Here is an 11,912-nt window from a genome sequence, read left to right on the forward strand (position 1 = left end):
CCAGACATTTCTGACATGTAACTTTTTATTTGAAATGACTCCAGTTAGCTGGAGCAGGAGTTCTGGGAAGGCCGGCAGAGCAGCCAGCTAGGAGGCGGTGTTGGGCAGACATGATCATTAGCCAGCGCCCATTGAGGTGGAGCAAAGAAAGGTCTTGACATGTCACATGATTGTTTTCAGCCAATCGTGAGGCAGGTTTCCTTCTTATACATAACAATAGGTGCTGAATAAGTGGCAGGCTTATAGTATGAGCAGAGGTCAGAGAGACATTAAGGGGTTTTGTGCAGTGTCCACCAAGGTAATCAGAGATTAACTCAGTTATACTCTTCCCTTGATATCATGATCTCTACCAGGCAACTCTAATGAACATGGACTCTGGTCCCGATCCTGCTCCCATTAAAGTCAAGGGGAGCTTTGCCATTTAATTTGACGGGAGCAGGACCTAGCCCTCTATGTTAATCATTAGTAGCGATATTTTCAAAGGTGCTTACGGGATTTAGAAGCACAAATTCTAGTGAAAGCCACTTTCAAAAATCCCACCTTTAAGAAACTTTATTAACCATCTTGTCTTCTCTCCCCATACAGGAGATACCAACCAGCCATGAGCATCCTGCATGGCCTCTTTCCTGTTTTCTTGCTGCTGCTACTGGCAGCTCTAGGTGGGCTATAAACATTGGTGGATGATTAAGCCAACATGGGAGTAGTGCTTAGCTATTAGGTGCATTGAAGTCGATGAGAGTCTATGCTCTGATTCTGGGTCTGTCCCATGTAGCACTTTTCCTCCACAAATCTCAAAGTGCTTGACAAAGGATTCCCCTTTTTACAGAGCGGGGGAACTGAGACCGCAGAGGGAGATGACAGGGCTTGTGCAAAGGCTACACCGCAGGACATGGCTGGGATGCATGCTGGCTCCCAGCCCAGTGCTCTTGCCACTTCTCCCATCTCCCCAGGCCGTGTTAATGACCAGGGAAATGCTGGCAGGGATTGCAAGTAGAAATGGGCGGTCGTTTTCTGATGGAGCGTCCCACTGGAAAATGCTGCTGCGACAGAACCAAAACGTTCCGCAAGATCACGTCGATTTTGTCAAAACTTCTGACAATTTCCTGTTTGGTTTTCTGCCAGACAATCAGCTTGTGAGCAGGGGATCCACTCTTCTCAGGCTGTGTGCCTGGCTGGCTGCTGGACTCCCAGGCTGCCCAGTTGCTGACTGGGAGAGCTGCCAGGCTCCCTGGTCTTCCCAGCTTTCCGGCTTTCCGCCTGGTGGGTTGGCATGGAGTTCCCCGGACTCCTCAGCTCCTTGGCAGCCCACCTGGCAGGGAGCGTGGGCTTCCAGGCTCTGTGACTCCCCAAGCAGCTGCCTCTCTGGATTCCCTGGCTCTCTGGGCAGCCAGCTCCCAAGTTCCCCGGGGAGCTGCCTCTCGTGGTGGCTGAACTACCCAGGCTGCCTGGAGTCGAGCAGCCCACAGAAGTCCCTTCTCTAGTCACCAACGTTGGCTAAGGCTGTAAGTGCTGCTGTAATGAAAATGATTGATATTACCTGAAATATGTAGTGTGTCCTGTATGAATTAACTAACTGAGGATACTCAGTGCAGTAGCTCACTCTCTGCATTGCTCTTAAATAAACGACCTGCTCTATGTAATTTAATTTGAATTACTCTGGAGATAGGCTTCGAATGAAGTCACTGGGGGTTTGTTCACACACAGAAGTTGCACTGGTTTAACTTGAATAGATGCAAAGGCCAGTTTGGATAAACATTCTGTGTGGACACACTTATCCTGGTTTCACGCTGGCTATATTGGCTGAGCTTGCCCCTGTGAAAGCAAAGGTACAAACTAAACTGATGTAAACCAGGATTAAACTGATACAAAGTTGCCTCAGGTTAAGAAAGTGACTCGAAATCATGCCTTTAGCCAAGCCAGTACAAATCTGTGTGTAGCCCAGGCCTTAGACCTGTGGATCTCACGGTTCATTCCTCCTTTCAGCAATTCTGCGCTGATTTCAAGCCTCTTGGTGGTATTGTAGATGCACCCTATTTAGTCCACTTAGAAAAGTTGAGATGTTGCTAACTTTGCATGTAACTGATCTATGCAACCTTGTGTTCCCCTTCTGCCCTCTCCATTTCCTCTCTGCTGCCTGCTACAATCACCTGTTCTGTCTTAGCCTAGGCCCCTATCCTGCAACTGGATCTAGGCAGACCCTGCACTCATCCAAAGTCCGTTGACTTTGATTGGGGCTCCACAGGGATTCAGAGGTCTGGCAGCTCTCCAAGTCAGCAGCTGGGGAGCCTGAGAAATTCACATCCACATTTTTCCTCCAAGTGGCCATTTCCCCACTCAGTAACTACACTGACGTCTTCATGCAGAATCACTGACTTCTTAATCTTGCCAACATTCATGGGGAAGATGTTCCCTATTGGACAGCTGTTGGCCAATCATCCCAACTCCCATCACCTCGCGCCCGTGAATAAAAACAAACCTCTTCTCTCTGCAGGAGATGGGATCCTTTTACATCTGATAGACTCATTGGCTTGCAAGGGGAAGCATGGCAGGTGCAGGAAAGCTTTCTGCTTTCTGAACGAGAGGCAAATTGGGATGTGTACCTTTCGTAGACGGTTCTGCTGCAGAAGGAAGAAATAAAGAGCCGGCAGACCTGAGAGCTAAGAAAGAGTGAAGATTTGGAGTCTGTAGGGAGAAGAACGTGTAACAGAAGGGCTGGTGGCATCAAGAGGAATAATTGCTGTTCTCTGTTAGATACAACCTATTGCTCCTTCTTCTTCCTTTAATTTCAAACAAAACTCGTGGCCATGATCGTGTCCTATATTTTCCTCTGCTACTGTTGTCATCATATAGATACTGTAGTCCCAAATTCTGGCTCCCCATGAAATTTAGGAGTCTGTGGCACCTGAATCTGGATCCAAATATGTATTTTGCAAATGGCCTCATATGTATAATGTGCTGTATAAAATCTCTTCAATCAGAAACCCAAATCTGGACTTTTTGAGTTGCTGCCATCTCTGGTCGTGATCTGGTTGGAAGTTGAAGTGGGGGGATAACCAAGTATGCAAATTGCTATCTAATCTATCTCTCTCTCTATCTTATTTACTTATCTGTCCCCCATTACCATAGTATCTGAGCGCTTCACATGTCAATATATTTATTTTAAAATGACACCCCCCTGAGGCAGGGCGTGCTGTTACGCCCATTGTACAGATGGGGACCTGAGCTAGAGAGGTATGTGTATACTGCAATCCCCCCTCCCCCCACCCTATGCCAGCAAACCGCAGAGCCCAGGTCAGCTGACTTGGGCTCATGGGGCTCACTCTATGGGGCTACAAAGAGCAGTGTAGACATTTCCACTCGGGCTGGAGCTGACATTCTGAAAACCCAGCAGGGTGGGGGGGTCTCAGAGCCTGTTTTATTTTGGGTGGAAAATGCCTCTCTCTCAAAATGGGAATTCCCATAGGAAATATTCGTTGGGGGGGGGGGCGGGAGGCAAGGGTTCATTGAAAAAACTAAAAATCTTGTGTTTTTGGCTGAAATAGTTCATTTGTCACTTGTAGTTTTTGCTCTTTTGCCAAAACACCCCAAACATGCGTTGCTTGGCTTGCACCCAGTTTGCTAAGCAATCCAGTGATGATTTTATGTTTTCTTCCATGTCATTGATAAAATGTTGAGTAGGGCCAAGAACCAATTGCTGAGGGACCCCCCCTGGAAACACACCCTCCAATTACCCATTTGTAATTATATTTTGAGACCTTAGTTAGCCAGTTTATAATCCATTTCATGTGTGTGTGACAGCGTTCTCCACTCACTTCTAGTCTGGTGCCTCCTCCTGGCTGCTCCGGGGATTAAGTCTGCGAGATTGTCACCCCTTCATGCTGTTGAACACTGTCACTCCATCCCTCTTTCTGGTCTGCAGCCCCTCTCTTGCGCCAGGAATCTCAGATTTCAACTTGTTCCCTGTTGTTCATCTCCGCTAGCCTTCCTGCTCCAAAAAAGACAGGCCTGTGATGGGGTATACCAGACCCTCTGAGGCCCCATGCTGGTGGCCTTGTGGCCCTGCCACACCCCACCCCAAAAAAGGGCAGTGGAGAGGGTCCTCCAAGCTGCCTAGAGTGGCTGTGTGGGACACAGCCAATCAGGGCCCAGCAGCCTCTATAAGAAGAGCTGCAGGGCCAGAGGGAGTTCAGTTCCTTGCTGGAGTTGTAGGAATGTGGCTGGCTGATGGAGCTACAGCACCCTGGACAGGGCAGTGCTGCCAGAAGCTGGAGAAAGTGAGAAGGAGCCCTGAGCTAGTTGTGGGGACTCCATCAGGACAAGGCCCTGAGGTAAGGGTGAAGACAGCACAGGGCTGTGGGAAAGTGGCCCCGGGAATTAGAGCAGCAATGTGCCTTAGGTAAAGGGACACAGCAGACAGCTGCTATCTACAAAGTCCCTGGGCTGGGACCTTGAGTAGTGGGCAGGTCTGGGTCTTTCCCCCACCCCCATTAGCCACTGGGGGAAGTGGCCTGGATAGTGAGACACCCCAGAGGGAGGGAACTGAACTATAGTGGCCCAGCTGGAGAGCTGTAGCCAGGAAGCCACAAGAGCATGAAGATGTTGTCTCCAGGGAGGAAGCCCTGGAGTGCTGCTCTATCCCAGAGGAGGGACAATCAGAGAGAGAGAGAGTGTGCAGGCATGCACTCTGCCAAGGGGGTGCTCACAAGAGGTGTGTGCATCCTATTACAAGGCCACTCTCATTTAAGCTAAGGAAAATCACTGTTAGTTTCAAGCTATAGAAGAACCATTATGTTCTTTTTAATCTGCCACAGAAGACCATATGAACCCACACTGGGAGTACCGAGTTCTGCACTGTTATGTTTCATGACGTACAAACATAGAAGTTAGATAAACCTTCTGGAAGAAGGTGGCAAGGTATTCAGAACAAATCCACCAAAACAAAGAGAGAGACAAAGCAGGCTGCTCCCTAAGTCAGAGAGGCACAACTCAGCCTACTTTACTCTAGGCTGACTGGCTGCAGACTGGCTATGATCAAACGCTTCCCTAGAGAGTCCCCAAGCGTGTGAGCAGAACCAGGAACTCCCTGAGCATTTGAAGTGGTTGCTGACAATTTTAATACAGCTTTTTTCCTGTACACAACATGCCCACACTGAAATCAGTCACTAAAACACCTATCAGCCACTCTGTCCATAACTCCCATTCAAATAAATGGAAACAAGACTTGGCCTCAATAATATACAATGCATAAAAACAATGAATAACTTTTGCTCAGCGACAAGCTTATGTCCTTCAGTTAGAACCAACATATGGGCTTGCTGAGCAGCTCAGCCTGAACTAGAGAGAGACAAACCATCTTCAAATAAGAGTCAGCATTTCAGATCAGGGTGGTTTTGTAATGCTCTGCAACTCAAAAATAGTTTGATAACTGCCCTCCTTTTCCGTCAGGGTAAATATGTCAGCCAAACAATTTTCAAATTAAAGCAATAAGGTTGCTGAGAAAATACAGTGGTTTTAATGAAGCTGGTTGTAACCTTAACTACGAAGAGGTGAGCTCTTGTCCAGAATACACGGATACTGAGCCAGAGCCTCAGCTGCTGTATATCGTCATAGCTCAGCTGAAGTCAATGGGGTTCCACCAATTTACACCATCTGAGAATTGGCTTAAATGGAGCTATGGCAAGATACACCAGCTGAAGACTTGACCCTCTGACTTCACTTGAGATAAACGCCAACATTTATTGTCCAGAAAGATTAATGTAAACCAAGACCAAGAATCAAAAACGTAATGTTCATTGAAACAAAAGGCAGCTGGTGGATTATTCCATACTCTGAAAAGTTTCATCAGAAGTATCTGGAAACCTCTCCAGCTTGCCCAGGAATTTCTTAAGTGTATCAGTTTTTCTTTAGAACTAATATTTTCTAAAGGACAAGAAGTTAGATGTCCAGAAAAATAAATAGTATTTGCCTCAGATGAACCAATCGGGAAGGAGCTGTTTATATTGCGGTGACGCTCTGGGAATCTGGCTGTATAATTTATTAATTCTGTGTGAGGCGATATGTAGGTATCTTTATCAAATTGCAAACTCAATTTTGAACATGCTTCTTGGTAGCCTTATCCGTTGTCCTCTGCCTCCCTGTTGGGCTGAAGTCCCAATACATAGAGATATAAGGTTGTTGACAAAGGGAAGGTGGCTTTAGGTATCCAAACACTGGAAATCTAGTCACTGCAGACAAAAGACTAGTCTCTGCCCAGAAGAACTGGTTTAGCATGAGGGAAGTTGCCTGGCCGGAGGCTGAACCAGGGACTTATCTGACAACGGACTGAAGGTTTAGAAAGGGCAGAAAATGCTCTGCTAATGGGCCATTTTCTCCAGTCCATAAGGGAGAAAAAACCCAGCATGTAAAAGCCAGCATGAAGCCGGCCTTTCTGGAGACAGATGGTCCCTGCTGGCGACACAAGGAAAGGGGGAACTAGTGAGGGACATTGTGGTTTGGGACGGTTTATTGTTTTGTATGGTGTATCCTCTCCTGTGCTTTACATGATTGAGTAAAAGAGGAGTAAGGTGTTGGACTGTATGCAAAATGTCTCCCTGTGTGTGTGAAATGCTTCACAACTACTGCATGTCTCTGGCTGAAGTTAGACTGTAAACCAGAAGCTTCACAGCTTTTGGGGACAAGTATCAGAGGGGTAGCCGTGTTAGTCTGGATCTGTAAAAACAGCAAAGAGTCCTGTGGCACCTTATAGACTAACAGACATATTGGAGCATGAGCTTTCGTGGGTGAATACCCACGATGAATCTGACGAAGTGGGTATTCACCCACCAAAGCTCATGCTCCAGGACGGCTGTTAGTCTATAAGGTGCCACAGGACTCTTTGCTGCTTTTGGGGAGGAGTTCTGGGAAAGCGACATGTTTAAGTAACTGGGGTATCTCAGGGGTCAACGTTGGTTCTGGGGGGCTAAGGCAGGTGGGCATTTCCAGGGAGGAGTAGCAGGCTGAGAGTCAGGGCCCAGGAAACATACCAGAGCGGCCCAGGGAGGACACAGTGCTGCGGCCCGCTGAGACCCAGTGAACTTCAAACACCCAGCGATCCAGAGAGCCGGAGGCTTGGCTCACTGTCAGAGGGGTCAGGTGGGTGGCCAGAAGGGAATGCCCTGCCAGAGTCTTGACAGCCGTGTGCTGAATGATTGGTTAAAAATTGCATATGTAAAAGGATAAATCCTGATTGGCTGCAGATGACAGTCAGCAAAAAGGATTTATCCTTGGACACAGACAACAGCATTGGCTAACCTTGCTTAGGGTGACCAGACAGCAAGTGTGAAAAATCGGGACGGGGGTTGGGGGTAATAGGAGCCTATATAAGAAAAAGACCCAAAAATCGGGACTGTCCCTATAAAATTGGGACATCTGGTCACCCTAACCGTGCTCCAGAATTCAGTATTGTTGACCTCTGAGGAAATAAACAATGGGAAAATTCCAGGCTTAGCACGTGACTGATTTGAGCCAATCATAAGAGAGGATTTTCTTCTTGTCTATGACAGCAGCTATGAATGCGTCGGATGTATCTGGTGTGAGCAGCAACAGGTTCCGAGCATCGTTAACAAGGTGCTGGCCAGGTAAATGAAGTTCGTGATTTCTTAGGCCCTCAGATCCTGGTGTGACATTTTGGGGTTCAACCCAGACCAGTAAGAGGTTGTGTCACTGCCCACTCTGCAGCTTGGGTACCTTAAATGCTCTTCTTCTGTGGCTCACAGCACAGACACCAACAGCCCTCAGACAACCATGCAAGTCACAGCCTGGCTTCCACTGCCCAGTTACCATTTGCAGAGTGACCCCAACAACTCCCAGTCCTGAATTCCCCCCAGACTGGCTCCCTGCGGTGCACTGTGTTCTCACACTTACAGCAGTTGTCACGTTGGCTGCTCCTAAAGAGACAGAAACAGCAGCTGGTTATCTTGTCTGGAGTTACCAATCGTTTCAGTTCAATCAAAGCACTGGGTTGGTTTAGATAAAATGTAAAACAAGGTCATTCAAGTATAAGAGATGCAAATGGAAAGGGTTACAAACCAGCTAAAGTAAAAATATGCTTTCGACTGCCTAAGACCTAAGTTAACAAGCTACCATCTTTGTTCAAGGGAGTTTGCTCACCAATCTTCCTTTGCCAGCCATGGAAAATGTGAACATATCCCCAGATAAAGCTCCTTTTCCCCGCTGCCTGTGGACACCATGTAGTCTGGTGTAGACTCCAGGCTCTCTTTTCCACCCTGCTGGTGATTTTTGCAATGCAAATGATCTCTTCCTGCAACCATTGTATGTATGAATAGCCCACTGAATCTGGCCATGCCCGGTTTCAGGTGTTGGCCTCCTTCCTGTGTCTGGAGACAACCTGTTTATCAACTCCCCCGACATGCCTGGTTTAAACACACTTTAGTCACATAATTTCAGCACCTCTGAATAATCCTTTATGGTTGACTGTACATACATCCTGCAAGAATATTAATGATCAATGAGTTATTAGCTTGCCAATGACATATTACACGACATCTCAGAGATACAGATTATAACAAGAGCGAGCTGGGGTACACTGAGTCGGTCAGGCCAGCTGAAACTCACTGCTAGATGCCAGGGGGCCCCTTGCCTTCTAGCACAGGGATACTCTTAGGGTCACACATGGGCTGTACTGGGCAACTCTACTTTACCTTAATATCACTCTGTCTCCACATCTGTGCCTTCCAGTTACTCTAAGATCCCAGCTGACCTTCAGCTATGAGGTTCTTTTACCGTCTGTTTGCTGCTCTCCTTTGGATTGCCCTGGCCGCTCCAGGTAAGATGTAAATGCAACAATGCTCATGGATGGGCTATTTGCAGGAAAGCATGAGTCTCTACTGCCAGAGCTAAAGAGGCAATTCTATGAGCTTGGAGCAGGAGTGGAGCCACTAGAGGGGGACAAAGAGCCAAAGTGGGTTAGTGCTGATTAGACAAATGTTAGAGCCACACAGCAGTTTCAATCCATGTGGGTGTCAACAAATATTCTATTTATATTTGCACACAACACTCATAATCCCAGAGTGTTTTTGACGCTGTCAAACACTGACCTCTAATCTGACGGCCTTGCTGAATGTGCAGTCATTCAGGTGCTGCTTGTGGCTTGCATAACCTTGAAAATGGCTTTTGATTAGCAAGGCCTGTTTCTGTTGGATCAGACAGTTTATAGATTATGAAACCTTGTGGAATAGTCGATTGCTATCAGGATTTTTTTCACATGCTTCATTAGTTTGTCTTTGAGCTGGAGGACATTTTTGGTAGCTGCAATTTAGTAATATTCTCTGCAGTAGATGGCTGGTAACTGGTAACAATGACATTTTCCCTGAAGTAATTCTTTTCTCCCTGCTTGACAAGATAAAGAACGGAAAATGATTATTCAGAAACATTTTGGCAATTTCTAAAGAATATTTAGTTTGTGTTTGCTCTGCTTTGGATTTTTAGTGGTTGGTAAGGGCATAGGGATTGGAGATTGTCATAATTATGTAGAGGGAAGAAAAAAATTAATGTTATAAATATTTTCACACATACTCCAGCCCATCCTTCTGTTTCTCCTACCACTAATGATGTAGGCTAGTTTAGGTGTTTGCAGTGTCATAATCAGCTGTGACTGGAGGGATGTGGAATCAGAAACTCTAAAAGGAAGAGCAAGAAGAGAAGGCCAAGAAGAGAGAAATGAAGTTCTGACCTGTTTCTCTACAGACAGAGAGAAGCAAAAATGTGGTCCGAAACCACTGACATAGATTAATGAATTTTATAAGGCACTAAACGCCAGACTTTTAAAGGTGTTCTGTTGCCTAAAGATGCAGATAGGAGCCTAGCTAGATTTTTCCAAAGTGCCTACATGCCTACTCTCTTTCCTTTCAATGGGAATTAGGTTGCCAGATGTTTTTGGAAATTCTCCTAGACTCCTATCTGCATCTTTAGGTGCCTGAACACCTTAAAAATCTGCCCCTAAGATACTTACGTGATGGGTGGGGTATAAATTTACATATATTAGTTACCTGGGATGCTGCTAGTAAGTGAGAAAGGTCCTGATTTTCACATCTTGTGTTTTTGTAATATTTGGGTCTCCACTTTTCATCATTTCTGATCTGGGCTCTCAGACAGTTTTTAAAAATTGCAAACATTTTGCTTTACTTTATAAATGTCTCAGATGTATTCTTCTATTTCTCTGTTTACCTGGCTTCTTCTTTGTGTATCTTGATGCTTTACAAGAACTTTAGACATTTAAGGTCTTAATTACAGAAAGAGATGAAAGAAATGGACAATGGGCCACAGTGTCGGTTCAGGGCCCGTCCACGGGTAAACCTGTCTTTACTCTATCACACCTTCAAACTCTTTGTAAACACAGTTGCCCACAGATCCACTCCAGAGATATGATTGTTATGCTGCTCAAGATTTACAACCATACTAATGTTGCACATTGGAAGTACTAAAGTGCCTACTAAAGTAATGCACATTGGAAGAAATAACCCCAACTATACATACAATATGATGGGGGCTAATTTAGCTACAAGTCAGGAAAAAGATCTTGGAGTCATCGTGGACAGTTCTCTGAAGATGTCCACGCAGTGTGCAGAGGCAGTCAAAAAAGCAAACAGGATGTTAGGAATCATTAAAAAGGGGATAGAGAATAAGACTGAGAATATATTATTGCCCTTATATAAATAGATGGTACGCCCACATCTCAAATACTGCATACAGATGTGGTCTCAAAAAAGATATACTGGCACTAGAAAAGGTTGAGAAAAGGGCAACTAAAATGATTAGGGGTTTGGAACGGGTCCCATATGAGGAGAGATTAAAGAGGCTAGGACTTTTCAGCTTGGAAAAGAGGAGACTAAGGGGGAATATGATAGAGGTATATAAAATCATGAGTGATGTGGAGAATGTGGATAAGGAAAAGCTATTTACTTATTCCCATAATACAAGAACTAGGGGTCACCAAATGAAATTAATAGGCAGCAGGTTTAAAACAAATAAAATGAAGTTCTTCTTCATGCAGTGTGCAGTCAACTTGTGGAACTCCTTGCCTGAGGAGGTTGTGAAGACTAGAACTATAACAGCATTTAAAAGAGAACTGGATAAATTCATGGTGGTTAAGTCCATTAATGGCTATTAGCCAGGATGGGTAAGGAATGGTGTCCCTAGCCTCTGTTTGTCAGAGGATGGAGATGGATGGCAGGAGAGAGATCACTTGATCATTATCAGAGGGGTAGCCATGTTAGTCTGGATCTGTAAAAGCAGCAAAGAGTCCTGTGGCACCTTATAGACTAACAGACATATTGGAGCATGAGCTTTTGTGGGTGAACACCCACTTCGTCGGATGCACTTGATCATTGCCTATTAGGTCCACTCCCTCTGGGGAACCTGGCATTGGCCACTGTCGGTAGACAGGATACTGGGCTAGATGGACCTTTGGTCTGACCAGGTACGGCCTTTCTTATGTTCTTATGTTTACAAACTAGGAGTAAACCCAGAATAGATGCTGACAAATCAATCTGCTCTGCTCTGCTCTGCTCTGTTCTTTGCTGAATCTGCTCTGTGTGCAGGCAAAGGTGTGAATCGTGATGCTGTCAGCTGCGGAAACAGAGATGGGGTGTGCCGGTTTGACAGCTGCTATTACAATGAAATTGAGATTGCCACCTGCTATCACCACACAATGAAATGCTGCAGAGAGAGGGATTAGAACGTGTCAATGACTCTGACAGCTGGAGAGCTGACCTGAGACCTCAGCCTGGTGATGAACTGCACCGTTCTTCTTGCATTTTGGAAACTAAGTTAAATTATCTTAATTAAAATTAAGATGAATCTGCACCCTTCTACTTGCACGAAAAACAAACTGGTGCTAAATCACACCTCTATAA

The 11,912-nt window shown here is 45.7% G+C and overlaps 2 long non-coding RNA genes across 2 annotated transcripts; both read left to right on the plus strand.

Annotated features, from left to right (window-relative positions):
* Window positions 1-163: 163 nt before the first annotated feature.
* On the plus strand, window positions 164-2,932 carry LOC123367406. The gene is made up of 3 exons (XR_006578448.1): window positions 164-298; window positions 586-659; window positions 2,492-2,932. It is a non-coding gene; the product is annotated as an uncharacterized LOC123367406 (long non-coding RNA).
* A 1,272-nt stretch (window positions 2,933-4,204) lies between these two features.
* On the plus strand, window positions 4,205-11,912 carry LOC123367195. Its single transcript, XR_006578349.1, has 4 exons — window positions 4,205-4,328; window positions 7,542-7,616; window positions 8,737-8,824; window positions 11,598-11,912. It is a non-coding gene; the product is annotated as an uncharacterized LOC123367195 (long non-coding RNA).

This window comes from Mauremys mutica, chromosome 3 (genome assembly GCF_020497125.1).
Source record: "Mauremys mutica isolate MM-2020 ecotype Southern chromosome 3, ASM2049712v1, whole genome shotgun sequence".
Taxonomy (NCBI): Eukaryota; Metazoa; Chordata; order Testudines; family Geoemydidae; genus Mauremys; species Mauremys mutica.